Source organism: Siphateles boraxobius, unplaced genomic scaffold (genome assembly GCF_051911475.1).
Source record: "Siphateles boraxobius isolate OS27281-9 unplaced genomic scaffold, OSU_SipBor_1 65, whole genome shotgun sequence".
Lineage (NCBI taxonomy): Eukaryota > Metazoa > Chordata > Actinopteri > Cypriniformes > Leuciscidae > Siphateles > Siphateles boraxobius.
Window position 1 is genome coordinate 1,941,261 of NW_027509192.1, and position 15,829 is coordinate 1,957,089.

General features: G+C 38.5%; 1 protein-coding gene across 2 annotated transcripts in view; it reads left to right on the top strand.

The window, feature by feature from the left end:
- The window catches only part of plxnb2b (plexin b2b), a 151,956-nt gene that overhangs the window by 64,178 nt on the left and 71,949 nt on the right, over positions 1–15,829 (top strand). Inside the window, exon 2 of one of the 2 annotated variants that reach the window (XM_077210130.1) lies at positions 2,712–2,874. The gene's annotated coding sequence lies outside the window, so the exon portion shown is untranslated. Of the gene's footprint in view, positions 1–2,711; positions 2,875–15,829 lie in introns of those variants that run through there. The other variant, XM_077210131.1, reaches the window with a different exon arrangement.

Below are 15,829 nucleotides of genomic sequence, written 5' to 3' on the forward strand. Positions count from 1 at the left end.
CAAAAATTTGTTCAAGAGAGACTTTTGTTCAGCAATTATTTGTTCTGCACTGTTTGTGCTGCGCGTGTTTGATTCACTGACCCTAACAAATATTGGTTCAAAAGAGTAATTTGTTTGGCAACAATTTGGTCTGCACTGTTTATACTCTGCATTTAATTCATTTACAACACTTTGTTCAAGAGAGACTTTGTTCATTATCACTAACAAAAATTGTTTTTTAACAAGAAGATTCATTTGTTTGGGTTAGACTTTTTTCGGTGGTATGCATGGATGTAATGAATGTAGCTAGATGCTAATTCCTACATGCAAACAATACGTTGGGTTCTGAGGAATCAAAATGCATTATGATTTGGTAATATGTAGTAATATTGGCGTACAGCAGGGGTTTTCAACAGGGGGTCCTCAGCGGTACCGCAGGGGTGCCTCAATGATTAAACAAAAATACAATATTAAATCAACTTCAATCAAATGCTAAATATCTCATTGTGCTTCCCACATTAAAATGAATGTATTTCAATCAAAAATGAAGTCTAATACTGGTTATTTTAATGTCTTTGCTGCGGTGTCGGCATCATAGTCAATATACTGTAAATACATCAGTATGCATAATATTATAGGCCAGGCTTGAAATATTTTATCAAATTCTCAAAAGCATGAATGTGAATTGTTGCAGTCTGTTTGTGAGCTTTAACCTGGAAGTTTGAGATTTGAATAAGATCTGTGTTGTGTAAAAGAAGAGTAAGATTTACTCATGACCTTCAGAGAGCTTATTCATGTGGCAGCTGGTGTTTTGTCTTATGAAAACTTGATCGTTTTAAAGTTTGAATGATTTTGATGGATTCTGACGTTCGTCTTTACGGCTGAACTGAAAGGAAACATCTCGTGAGAAGACACCTTTAGTCTTCTGTCATTCTCTCACTGTCACCCGCATTCTCTCCATCTCTCGCTGTCGTCTCAGTGAGAAATGTCTGCTGTCTGGTGTAACTCCAGACGGAAAGCGTTCACGAGTCGTGTGAGATGAGAGTATATTTGTGTTGAAGGGCAGAGGGGAAAGAAATGGCTTTCATTTCTTTTGTCTTCAAATGAAATTCTCCTGACTTTTCCCTCCTCTCTGACACTCTGATAAATTCCAGCATGTTGTCTCTTTACATTAGGACGTGAGCGGACCGGACCGAGGCTAAATAAACCAATCTCATCTTGTTGCCATGGGAGCGCTTTCCTCGCGCCGTTGGTGTTTCGAGCTTGGCCCGCCACCAGATCCAATGCGCACCAACTTCCTGTTCCTTCTGTGAGGGCTGCGAAAGTGCCTCGGATGGAGCGCTTCGCTCTGACTCTGGTCTATTGGTAGTTTATATACAGCAGGGTTATTATAGGTAATTGCCCCTAGTAGCTATGCTTTTTCAGGTATTAGCTTTCATGTAGTGTGTTATATGGCTCTTTGTGAATGAAAAAGGTCTGCAAAAGTGCAGATAAATGGAGTTATTGTCTCCTGAAAAGAAAGAACGATTCTGAACTGCCTGAAACGAGTCGTCAGTAATTCCAGTCTTACTTCCTGCATGAACATATGTAGGTTTGTAACAAATTTGCATAATGGCAGCCTATGGTCTTCATTGGCTGCCCACGAACAACGTGTACTTTTTCCCACACACATACTCTGTAGAGACTGGAAGAGTTTGGTTCGTGTTGTCGACATGTCGCTGCAAATTCACTTTTCTGCACTTCCAAAGGATGAGGACTCGTGCTCGGATTGATGTGGTAAAACTGACGCCATTGTTACTGTTCGTATCACTGTGTGTAATAGAGTTGAGGAAGCCTTTAGGCTGAAATTGAGATATGGTAATGAGCGTTTTGTTTCCCACATGGGCTGTAAGCGGGAAACCATTTGGTTTGAATACACGCTGTATAATTTTGATTCACTATAAAGATTGGCTCATAAGAGTTATTTGTTTGGAAATAATCTAGTCTGTGTTGATTGCAGTTTGTGTTTGATTCACTACAACTGTGTTATAAGGTTCAGAGTCACTTATAAGAACTGGTTCATAAGATTTATTTGTTTGTATTGACTATACTGTTCACACTGTATATTTGTGGCCCTGTTTACACCTGGTATTAAGATTTTGTGGTGTAATACAGGCGAAAACATGGTCTAAAATGTTTTGAGCTTGTCCACTTTCAGAGGTAGTCAACAACACCGGATTGCTTTGTAGTGTAAACGCTCCTGTGGTCGAATGTGTTCGAACAGCCACAAAAAAAACGTCTACTCTCTGCCTACTGACTTAAGGGATAAACACTATGGGAAGCGCCCTAGCCAGACGGGATTTAAACTTTGTTTGCTGAAGACCCAAGTTTGGTTTGAAGAGGAAAACGTACCAAGCACAATCTTCTCTCTTCATTCCTGATTTCTAACACACACTCACAGCGTTCGGCTGGTCTTGCGGCTGTCGGACCAGAAGCTAAAGCTGATGCTCTGTGTGTTTTTCTGTCGTCTCCGGGCGCGTTCATGTAAACAGGGACTTGGATCCACTGGAAATAACCTGATTTTAAGCACATTTATTATCAAATTAAATAATAAAAAAATGATATTTTAAAAAAAATGTATAAAGCTTAAATCTTGTGAGGTATATTTGAATAAAATGGTTGGTATTGATGACCTGTAGCTTATAGCTCTAATATATTTGACTTTTTTTTATTTTTGTCTTTTTGAACCACAGATATCTTGGGATAGCTGACCAAACAATAGGAAGACAAGACAAGAGAACGGGAACAGAAGACAACACATGCTGGACTCAAATTCACCACGTCACATCTCCACCTGAGCTCTATATTAATGGTCCAACTCTTTCAATCCTTTACAACACAGCAATCAGCCTGCAGGTACTGTTTCCAAGAATTAGTATTGCGATTTACTGTTCTTAATTTCATTATTTATTGAATATTTTTGTCTTTCTATCCTTATAAATGCAGTTAACCAGTTACGGTTGTGCATCACGTAGTTAAAGTCACCATGAAAGGCAAAATGGACCATTCTTTTTTTTATATATAAAATGTTGCATTATTTATTGTAAATTATTTTTAAAAGCATTAATTTTCAAAGTCTTCATGAAAAGGAAGTTGTAATAGACTATTCTTTCCCATATATGTATATGACGTATATGCCTGTGAAACGGCTTCTCGAACAAGAAAACATGTTGGACGGGACTTGATTTTGTTTGTATTGTTGGATTGTTGTGGTATGCTATTGCTGTGATGTCATGTGAGTGACAAGGTTGTCCTGCCTTCATAATCTTTAATCAAAATAACTCTTACAGATATCTCTTCTCTGATGATACGTTTACTGTCATGAGGGAGGGGCAAACTGTCACTCACATGAGATTGACCAATAGCAAACCACAAACATCCAATCAATTCCTCATGAACAAAGTCTCGCCATATATTTGTTCAGTGAGAAGCCTTTTCTCTCACAATAGGGAAGAAAAGACGATTGCAACTTCGGTTTCATGCATATTTAAAGCTTTGCATGGTAAAATCAGTTACACACAGTCTCAGGTTGCTTACTGGTTTATTCGGAAGCGCCCGTCTCCATCTGGCTCGTGCCCCGTGGTGTTGTATCGGAGATGCCCACCGACGCTCCCCTCTTCATCAGCACACCTGTCCAAACAGATGTCCGCAGGGATTCAGTTTATTGATCGCGTGTGCCGCCTGACAACCTCGGCGAGGGTCACAGGATGAACTCCTGGGGTCTCGGAGAGGAAATGAGAAATCGTTGCAGGCGCTCTTGCTCATATCATTTGTTTTTTTTATATCTGATAAGCTTGCATGTGCTGGGTTTGTGTTTTATTTGTACAAATCAGGGCTGACTCAGGTTAGGCTCCGCAGCTGTTTTCCCAGGTACAGTCCAGCAACCTTGAGCGAGAGGAGCGAGCACAGCTTCGACAAAACACTCGCGAGACTGAAATCTGTCTGTTTGCTCCCGACACTCTTCTTTTCAGGGTCTCAAGGTGATGCACCTGTCGGCTGTCTGGAGTTATTCTCTCAGTGAGGGTTTCTGTCAGGAAACACAGTGTCTTCAGGCGATGGCTTGTTAGTCTGGAGTGAATGCAGTGAGCTCTGGGTTCATGTATTTGTATTCCAACAGTGTAATGCAATATGATGTGCAGATGCAATATGTTGGACAGAACTTGATCAGGAATTGATTCAATGGTGAAAAGTGAGCGTTCCTCATCGGAGTGAATTTGCAGCCAGTAAAACTTTTAAGACGTGAACCAGTGGTCGTCTCTTCAGCGAAACTACAGACGAAACCTTTTGTTGCCCATGTTTTTTATTTTTATAAGTGTATGTATTTAAAAAAAAACATTTAAAAACACTATTTTCACTACCCAATCTAGAATATCCAGATTGATAAAATCAAGTCACACATCTGTTAATGTAAGTTAAATGGGTTGCAAATGTCAATTGACGATCACTTCAGATTAAGAGTTGCTTGGCTAACTAAAGTTTTAAAGGATCTTGCACACTTTCTCCACCGGCTTCAGGAGCTGAAAGTGCAGCTGAGGACACTTTTTTTTTTGTTCTTGATTACCGGAGTGTGCAGTAATTTGAACGAGGTGGTCTGACTCACTTCAAACCACTGTCCTTTACATCGTATTCACTTAACCAAGCGTTCAACTACAGAGAGGACAGACATTTAATTAGCATCGTTTGTTTTAAAAAAGGTAAATGATTATCTGTGTGCTGGAGGCATTCAGGTCTGTAGTTCTTCAGCTGGCATTCAGGACGCGGCTTCTGATTGAATGTGTAGAGCATACACACACACACACACACACACACACACACGGTTAGCTTGATCCCTGCTAATCTTGTCAGCCATCAATATGTTTGGTCAGTGCAGGTATCAGCGATTGATTTTTTTCTTTTTCTTTTTATAGTTCAATGTTTCTGAGTGATTCTAGACCTCTCCTCTCATTCATCGTGTCCTTGTTTACTCCCTTCCTCTCATCTTCTGCTCTCTTCTCTCACCTCACCCTGCTCTGAGTTCAGACCTATTGAGATTTAGCATTAACATGCTTTTAGCATCTTCACGTGAAGTTTTAAATATACATAGGATGTTCTCAATATCCTGTACTTGTTTGTGCTTTTGGTCTGTTTATAGCGGTTCTTGCTGAGCCAAGCAACAATATCCCTGTTGCTCATTGTTATTGTTCAAATCCCTAACACTATTAACAATTTATATTCGGCATTTAACTCAGTTGGTGCTACAGACACATATAATTCCACTGTGAATACCTTTTAAATTATAGTTGAATTCCTGAATTTGAATCAGCAAACAGGATGCAGAAGTGCAATTTGAAAGCTAGTGAGACAAACTATTAATGTTGTCGGCTTGACATAGGTTTGTTTGAACATTTGGAGAAACGTTTAAAAAGCGATGGATGGATTAATAAATTATGAATGGATGAATAAATTGATAGATGGATGGATGATGATTGATGAATAGATGTTTGATGGATTGATGGATTGATTGATGGATGATGAACAGATGGATGGATGATGGATTGATGAATGAATGGTTGGATGGATTGATGGATGGATGGATGATTGATGGATGGGTGATGAAAGATGGATGGATGGATGGATTGATGGATGGATGGATGGATGGATGAATGATTGATGGATTGATGAATGGATGATGGATAGATGGATGGATGGACAGACGATTGATAATCCATTTTCTAGGTATTTTCTCCCTAACCTCAATGAAACTTAAGTTCTAGAGCTGTGGAATGTTTAGCATCTTCAGAAGCTTCTATAGAATCATATAGTGACTTCAGAACATTCTCTAGTGTTACTATAGGAACTTCAGAAGTTTTCCTCCTTCAGCATCAGACATTAAAACTCGCTTTGAGTTCATGAATCTTCACTAACTGGAACACGTTGTATAAATGGACTCATTTGGGAGGAACAGACAGCTGTGAGTGTTTGAACAAATGTTTTCCTTCTTTTCACTGATCTTCTGTGCACAGGTTAATGAACACATGCCTCATTGATTAGCAATAAACAAGTTTTGTTCGAATCAAATCAGGCTCACTTAAAGATGCTGCATTCTGAACTTTAAGAAAGTACTCAAACAAGCTAGGAGATTAATTGATATGATCTTAATAAGTTTGATAACTGAATCTTGCGCATGAATCACAGTCCAACATCTGAAAAAAGTCATCACGGTGAGACACTTCAGTTTGCTGTAGAGCGATTGGTTTCTGGTTCACGGGACTGACAAACCTTTAATGTGCTGGTAAAATGAAGCAAGTAAAGCTTCAGTAGGTTCTGTCATGCTGCTGTCCCGTCCCATACAGAGACGAGTGAGACACTGAGAGTCCTTCTGGGCCTCAGTGTGTGTGTGATCAAATATAGTCCGATCTTTACACCTCGTAAAACACTGCTATGTCACTTTAAGATTCTAACTCGAACGAGAGGAAATGGCTGCCTGTCAGAGACGGCGGAGCTTTATTGGAAATGTTTCTGCAGTGTAAAATCCTCAGGAGAACGTTTGATTAGCACTGAATGAGTTTGTGACTGGGAGACCAGGTAGCTCATCTGAGGACTGTAGCTTATTCAGGCACTTACTCCGGAAGAGACAGCGGTTTGCTTTCTTATGTGTTGTTCAGGAGCAGGTACGTCTAAAATCGATGATTCCACAATAGACTGACATTCAACAAGTACCACTACTTCAGTTACAGTACATGAGCCAAATGAACCGATTTGCTTGTGAAAATCTCCTTTGCATGCCACTAAATGTCTCAAATAATAATTAAATACAGTATAGACAAACTGTATACACTGTAAATTAACACTGTATATTAAACAGGTCTAAATTTCAAGCTGTTTCAAACCAGTCATTTCTGAGTTTGAGTCTTTTGAAGGATTCATTAAAAGAAATTACTCATAAAAGCATTTTTTTGTGTGAAACAAACTACACTGGCCCCATTGTATTTTTGTGAAAATAACTAGAAAGACTTTTAAATTATTATGTATAAATGGTCAATATTAAAATTGTACATATTTTTGTATAAATAATAATAATAATTTGAAATGTTTATTAATTGTCCTATATAGTTATTTATATTATATATATATATATTTTTTTTTTTTTTTTGTTAGGTTCTATGATTTGTATATTTAAAATTCATGTTTTTTATTTGAGACATTTGGGACATTTTGAATTTATTTTGACCATTTAGTTAAAAGAAATGACTCATAAGAGTCATTGTGAGAGTGTCTTCTCTCTCCTGCATGAGCACATATATCTGGTTGGATCCAGGCCTGCTGGGCCCTGGGGCCCCCGTGGAGGGGGAGGGGGTTCCCCAGGATCACCAGAACAGTGTTGCAGCTGGATGAAAGAACTAAGAGAGGAAGGTCACATGTGGACTGTCTCTAATAAAGCCTGGAAAAGATCCTCCCCTAAGGGTTGAACTCGACCAATAAGAAAGGTGACATGTCTGAGAGGGAAGGTGGCTCTTAGTTGAGTTACGAGCCTTTGTCCCAAGCATGATTATACCTTCATTAATGTTCAGATAGCTATAACACATCCACACTGCATTCTAGAAGACGGTGAAGTACATCGAAGTGTGAGGCATTAAATGAGGATTAATTAGGTAGGAGGCATGATACAGGTGAGGTTACATTGATCGTTAGTTGGTTGTATACCAAGGTACATACCATAATATATACATAATAGTACACGAGACAGTAAACCATTTACACCGTTTCTTTCACAGTTTAATGCATGTTCATTTATAGATCAGTTAGTCTATGATTAATGCAGCAAAGTCTGTTTTAAAGAGGGTTTCTGTCTTCCCCATAGTCTCTCTCTTGAGTATGTGGCCACATTCCTGTGGAGGTCGTGAAATCTCCTTATCATGCCCTGTAACATGACACTGTTTCTGCCCTTGTGTTCGTTCATTTGCCTGTTAGTTTTGGAGTTTCATAAACCTTTGTATATAATGAATAATTAGTGTGTGTTGATTGGTCCATACCCTACAACTATAAAGAACCATTTGTGGAATGGAAAGATTCCATGGTTGTTAAAGGTTTTTCATGGATCCGTCGATGCCAATAAAGAACCTTTCTTTTTGAGAGTGTAATATTGTCCTCTGAAAGTCAAAGTTTGATCCTTTGCAGGAGAGCGAGACTCATAAACTGAAGCAACGCACAGATTTGTGAGCGGATAGGTTGGAACTCTCTTATTTACTCTCTCTCTTTCTCTCATTTTCTCTCAATCCATTCTGATGGGATTTACAAGCAAGCGGTAATCCGTAACCGCTGCTGAATCTGCGACCCACAATTCCCTCTCTCTCTCTCTCTCTCTCTCTCTCACTCTCTCTCTCTCTCTCGCTCTCTCTCTCTCTCTCTCTCTCTCACTCTCTCTCTCTCTTTCTTTTTCTCTTTCTTTCTCTCTCTCTCTCTCTCTCTCTCTTTTTCTCTTTCTCTCTCTCCTCTTTCCCTTCTAAAAATAATTTAGCTGCTTCAGTGGAGGACGCTGGTTTTATCCCCAAATCTGGGCTGAAAGGGACGTGTGTCTGTTGCAGCAAGTATTGTGCAGAATTAGACTGTGACAGTCTCTCTCTCTCTCTCACTTTATTTCTCTCTTCTTCAACTAAAGCTTTTTAAAAATGTCAAGGATTTACCCTGTTGCTAAGCGGTTCACAGACTCTGTGCTGTTTTCCCGGTCCGTCATATGAAGTGTTTTGAGTCGGCCATCTGGAAGAGATGACAACCCACTTCAGATTCACTCACACGACACATCTGTATGTGTGTGTATGATCACCGACTCCAGGCATGAAAACCATCACATCTGTCATGAGTGTGGCGACTGTGCCGGTTTCATTGCATGTTGTGTATGTTACGGAGTTCTCAGAGGACGTGTAAATGACACATTTGTTTTTACAGGGTGTAGCAGATATGTGACTTATATTTGTTGCATGTACATTGAAGAAAATGGTATAGGATTTATTTTGAAACAATATTAACTTTCATGATTGCAAAGAGTATAACACATTTAATTAAATGTGAGATTTTGAAATGGAAAGACTGAAATAGATTACTATGGAGGTTGTTTTACAAGATTAAACTTTGTTTTACTTGCAACTACAAAAAAAAAAACATTGCACCAAACTTGGATGGACAGCGTCATATTAAAATTTGAAACGGTTCAGTATGCATTGACATATTGAAACAACATGATTTCAGACCTCTCCAACCCACAATTTTCTAGTGACTGGCCACATCTAAATTTTCCAATTGAATTTCTGTTAATTGAATTTGATCAGTTGTGGCAACAGTCAGAAATAATATGTTGAGCTAATGGAAAATGTATTTCACCAAACAGTGTGGTTGGTCAAATTAAATATTTTAAATTGTAGTAGCAATTTATTTATTTCTCACTGTCCCAAAAGAAGAAAACAAATTATGAAAAACATTAAGCAAAATACAGAAGACAGACAGACAAGAGGGTTGATATTTGATCACATCACGTTATTAACAAATCAATTCCAACACAGGATATTTGGTGAAAATACCTTATTCTAAATTAGGAAAAACACTGAATACATTCAAGTAGTCTTGATGTGGTGATGAAGAAAACTTTCAAAAGCGGCATTGCATAGGTTAAAACCTGCAAATAAAAACATAAATAACATCGACTTGCATGACATCTGGCAGGAGACCGAACAGAAGTTACTTCGAGACTCGTGTCAGTCGATGTATGCGGCGAGCATGTGGCCTCATAAGTGTTCTAGCTGTATGAACATCAGTTTATTTCCTCTGTGACCCTGAAGGGTAGTGAATTATTCACCCAGAAGGCTTAGAAACCCTCCAAACTCTCTTTTGACTGTTTGTTTGGCTGGCGCGGAGTCTTGTTGGCCAAACAAGCATGTAAAAGTGGAGAGACGCTTTCGTTTAGTGGTGTCGAGACGTGTGTGTTTGCGCCCTGACGGGCAGATGTGTGTGACGTCTGCTCAATGATTTTGCGAGACGGAGCGTCTCACGTTTCTGTGTTTAAACACTACCCGAGCATCTCCTCCCCGCCGCCACACATCTGCTGCTCTCAGCCGTGGGATTGAACACAGATGCAGAGGAGAGCAGAGGTCTCTCGCTCCAGGACCCTCAACAAGAAGCGCACTGACTTACAGCGTGGATGTGGATTTTTTTTATATATATATATATAAAACACATGAATAATCTAAAAATAGTAAAAAATAAATAAAATAAAAATTATTCATAAAATAAAATTTAAAAAATAAAAACATGCATAAAAATATGTATAAAAATATGCACACACTATATCAATATATAGTTATATAGTGTGTGCGCACAATTTTTTTTATTTTTAAACATTTTTATTGTATAAACATTTATGTATGCATGTATTTTTTTGTTTTGTATTTTTATTTCATTACAATTTTTAAACATTTTTATTGTATAAACATTTATGTATGCATGTATTTTTTTGTTTTGTATTTTTATTTCATTACAATACTTTTTCATAGACAGACAGACAGACAGATATATATATATATATATAGATAGATAGACAGAGATAGATAGATAGATTGATGGATAGATGGATAGATGGATAGATAGATAGACGGATGGACGGATGGATGGATGGATGGATGGATGGATGGATGGATGGATGGATGGATGGATAGATGAATGGATAGATGTGTGAGTCGGATGAGTATTTAATAACCTCTGAAACTGATTCAGTGATTCAGAGAATCACTTTTGACTTGTGAGTTTGTCTGTGACTTGATCAATTAAAAAGATCCGGCTCATAAGAGTCGTTCATTCGTGAATCTGACTACACCGTTCTTGTTGTAAGTTTGTTGTTGTGAACAATGCAATAGAAATATGTCTTGCCTGTTTATTTATTTTTACTTCTATTGTATTTGTGCTGCTCATTATTTCTCTCCCATCACATTTGATTCAAACTCGCAACTCATCAGCGCCATTTTGGATTCATCCGCACAACTGCTGTCAGAACCGGTTCTCGGTCCCCAACTCTAGTCAAGGGTTATCGGTGATTTTCAGCATCTTGAATTAGTGATAATCCCGTTGATGTCTTCCCTTCTGTGCAAACAATGTCAGCCGTTATGTAAAGTCCAGGGACTTGAAGGTAAAGATCTCACATAATCCACACGGGCTCCTGATAAAGAGCTCGCTCTCTCTCTCTCTCTCTCTCTCTCTCTCTCTCTCTCTCTCTCTCTCTCTCTCTCTCTCTCTCTCTCTCTCTCTCTCTCTCTCTCTCTCATGATTAAACCATCAGCTGTGGGTGGTGAAAGAGAGAATGACAGTATGATTCAAATGGATGGCGAGATAAAGAGAAAATCATTATGCTGCTGATGCCAGATTTCTCATGACAGGGTAGATACGGTGAATTATTGCAATGATTGTTGGTGTACACGATGAGTATGTGTGCCATCTGGAACAGAGTTTACTTCACTGAATAGTGCGGATTCTGTCGTCATTTACTCAATTACCTGTATCACTGTTCTGTGAAACACAAAAGGAGAAAACAAGTCTTTAAATGTGTGATCAAAAGACCACTGAGCAAAGTGAGTCAACGAATCGATAATGAATCATTGAGTTCATGAATTAGTCATTCAGATTGGAATTGTGAACTGAATCAATTGATCAAAAATGAACGGATTTATTTGTTCATAAATTCTGTAGGAGAGCTGGGGCAGATGTCAAGACCTTTGTTGAATAACTACTTAATTTTCAGCTTGTTTTATTATAGTAAGACTTTTTAAGTCTTATGAACTACTTTTATTGTAATTTTGAAGCCTTTAAAATGACTCAAACATTATCCTTTTGTTTTCAACTAAAGAAACGGAGTATGAGGGTTGGTAAATGATGATGTTTTTGGGTGAACTGTCTCTTTTAGATAAATCCCACTCTGACTTTGCAAAAAAACTCTCTTTATTTTCATTTGGTCATCTCTCGCTCGCTATCTCTTAGGTTTGTGCGCTGTTAGCTGCTTGTGTAGTGCGTCGCGGATCATTAGAGATGCTGTTTCTGTGACCGAAATATGAAACTGTTAAACGTACATTAACTTTAATAGAGACAGCACTGCTCTGAGATTAATATTGCTCTCTAGTCGACTCTGTGCTGTTTGCTCATCTAGTCATGGCTGAGAAAGCTTTAAAGTCAACGTGAAATCAAAACAGACTCCATTTACCTTCGTAATGCACATTTGTGCTCTTATTTAGCACAAAAATGACATACAATTCTCTTTAACATTCACTCTGAATGACACATTATATCAGTAAAATTGGTTATAAATGCCGTTTAATGTTGACTTTGGTGGTTCTCCATTCACATTTGCTGAATAAAGTCACCTGGAGACAAGAAACTGAAAGACATAGTGTTGTTTGATGTGATGTGAGATCTCATCTCTGAAGTCTTTCAACATCTGCAGGCTTGTACATGCACAAACCAGGAATTCACAAATGCCAAAGACCCTGACAGGAGGCCCAATCGGAGATGAATTTGAAAGATATGATATATGTATGGAGTGTATATAGGAGCGAGGAACAACAGTTGTTTTGGCAGAACAATTTGGTGCGATTAATCCAGCATTGTGAAATAGCAGGAAGCCGTGGCGGGGGAAATGGGTTTCTGTTTGATTGACAGCTGGAGAGATGGTCCTGTCATTCTCTAACTTTGACAGTTCTTCTCAACATGGGCAGTAAAAGGCACAGACGCCCGAATGAGAGGTTGAAAACGAATCATTATAGGTGACAGCATATCCAAAGAACTGGCAGACAAACATCCTGTTTGTGGAAAGATCGGATCAGATTGGATGTTAGCGTTCTTTTACAAACATATTCATGGTGGTACCATGTTGCAGTGATGGTAATCAGATTATTTTATTATTCACTTACAAAAAAAGTATCTTGGTACAGTGATGGTATCCCATGATAACACTTTTGGTTTTCTGTGCTACTGAATGATTTCCATGTTCATATACCATGGTATTTACATGGTATTTTCTGCTGGTATTCAAAGGAAAGTGAATGGGCGACATACTAATTGATAAAAAATGGATTATGGTAGGCAAGTTACATTTTCCAGGTGAAACATTTAACTTGTATAAAAAGGTATTTACTATAGAAGTCTTAAAGGTACAGTAGCAAAACCTTTTTTATTCGTTATATATATATATATATATATATATATATATATATATATATATATATATATATATATATATATATATATATATATATATGTATATGTGTGTGTGTTACATCAACATGAATGAATAATTATTCATATACTGTATAGTGAGAATTGGACCCTAATCTATAGTGTGACTATATATACATATATTATGTATATATTATATGTGTGTGTGTGTGTGTGTGTATACAGTATATATATATATATATGTTACATTGGTATGAAATTCAGTACATTGAATAAATTAATTATCTGTAAAATTCTGTTAAATGAAACATTCCCTGACAAAGAAAAAAAGCCTCTTGATTCAGAAGGGCTGTAAATGCTCATGTATTAAGTGAACCCTTGTCTGACATTATAAGTGGAAAAAAACAGAATTGCTCCCAGCATGCACCAGGCTGGACACACGTTTTGTGGCCGCTGTGAGTAGACACAGGAAGTGATGTCGTACTGGATAGAGCCCTCAGCACAGCTTCTCATCTCTTGTTTGTGCGCTGCAGACTCCGAGGGCCGCTGTAAGTTGCTTGTCTTGCGTTATCTGTCTCTACGCCTCCACGACGGCGGCCCACAGGCGTCTCTGACAGGAAAGTGATGCTCCGCTCCTCCAGAGACTCACGCTCTTCCCTCCAAAGGATGAGTTCAGCTCCCTGTTGAAGCAGAGCTGTCGTCTGCGCTGTCAGAAACACACGCGGAGAAAACAGGGAGTTCAGATGTTAGCAGGGTGATGGAGCACCAGCTGAATCTGAATAGGGAATGTTTCTCTGTTGCTGCTGAAGCTGTGGAGGTGTGCAGGTTGGTGGCGAGAGCTTTTTACACCAGGCTGAGATCGGATCACTCGGGTGGAAAAATGGTGGTTTTATCAGGGGTAGTGGAACAGATAGCAGAGGCACTGAAACGTTTTATGAAGACTTTAGAGTCTGGATGGAGAGTTTTGCTGTTTATGGGTCAGAGATCTTTAAAGAGATGTTCTTCTAAACATTTCGGTCACTTTCAAATGATTTCTTGTTGGATTGGTTTGATTTTTACACTGCATATACCTCAAAATATATAAAATCTTTGGAAACTCTAAACCAGGGCTTTGTACAGACTTTGAAACTGTACTGAAAAAAATCCAGAATAATGTGAAGGTTGGGTTGCATTTTTTCTATAAATTTTATTAGATTAAATTGAACAGAACTGTTTATATATATTAGGGCTGTCACGATTCCTTGATTAAAGTACTCGATTAAAATATAAATAAGTGTGTGTGTGTGTGTGTGTGTGTGTGTGTGTGTGTGTGTGTGTGTGTGTGTGTGTGTGTGTGTGTGTGTGTGTGTGTGTTAAAAATTACCTAATTCTCTAACATTTTTCTGTAATTAATCTTGATTAATCGCACCTAGCGTCAAAGTTGATCATTTTTAATTTATAATATTTTTATAGTCAAGTCAAGTCACCTTTTATTTATATAGCGCTTTTTACAATACAGATTGTATCAAAGCAGCTTCACGGTGATAACATAAAAATATAACACAACAAAGTTTGTTTCTAGAATAAACTTGCGTCATCGTCCACCTTAAGTAAGGCAGATCAATAATATTATTGAATATTAAATGTCCCCAACTAAGCAAGCCAAAAGGCAAGGCAAGGAACCAAAACTCCATCAGTGACAGAATGGAGAAAAAAAACCTTGGGAGATCCCAGGCTCAGTCGGGGGTCAGTTCTCCTCTGGCCAATGAACCAACAGTGTATGATTATGATTCAGGCAACATTACAGGTCAGAAGTCAGATTGGATCAGAACATTCAGAATATTTATCCAGTTCATTCTGGTTTAAGATCAGAGTCATCACTCTGGTATGGAGACGAGTTTGTTGAGGATCGGTGCCGACGGCTGTCGTGTCGATGAGGCCTTCACAGGGATGATGAGGCTGGCACTTCAGGGATGTGTTGTGGATGGGTCCAGATGCAGGTCCACAATCTGATCTGGATACGGCCCGGATCCGGCTGACTTTAGTAAACATCGGAATAAACAAAGACTAACATTAGCGTAGATACCATTCTTCTTATGATGTAACGAGTACATCGAGTGTTATATTCCGGTTGACCTAATCTATGCAGCCTAATAAGCATTTAACTGATTTGAATAATAGAAATGTATAATGTTCTATGTGAATGCCAGGTAAAAGAGATGCATTTTTAGTCTACATTTAAACTGACAGAGTGTGTCTGCTTCCCGGACGATGTTAGGAAGATTGTTCCAAAGTTTTGGTGCTAAATAGAAAAAAGGATCTACCGCCAGCAGTCGATTTAGATATTCTAGATATTATCAACTGGCCAGTATGTTGAGATCGCAATAGACGTGAAGGACTATAATGCGTTAAGAGCTCGCTCAAGTACTGGGGAGCTAAACCATTTAGTGCTTTGGCAATATTTAAAAATGTATCCGATGTTTAATAGGGAGCCAATGCAGTGTTGACAGAACCGTGCTATTATGGTCGTACTTCCTGGTTCTGGTAAGAACTCTAGCGGCTGCATTTTGGACCAACTTGACTTTGTTTATTAAGCGTGCAGGGCAACCACCCAGTAGAGCATTACAATAATGTAGCCTTTAGG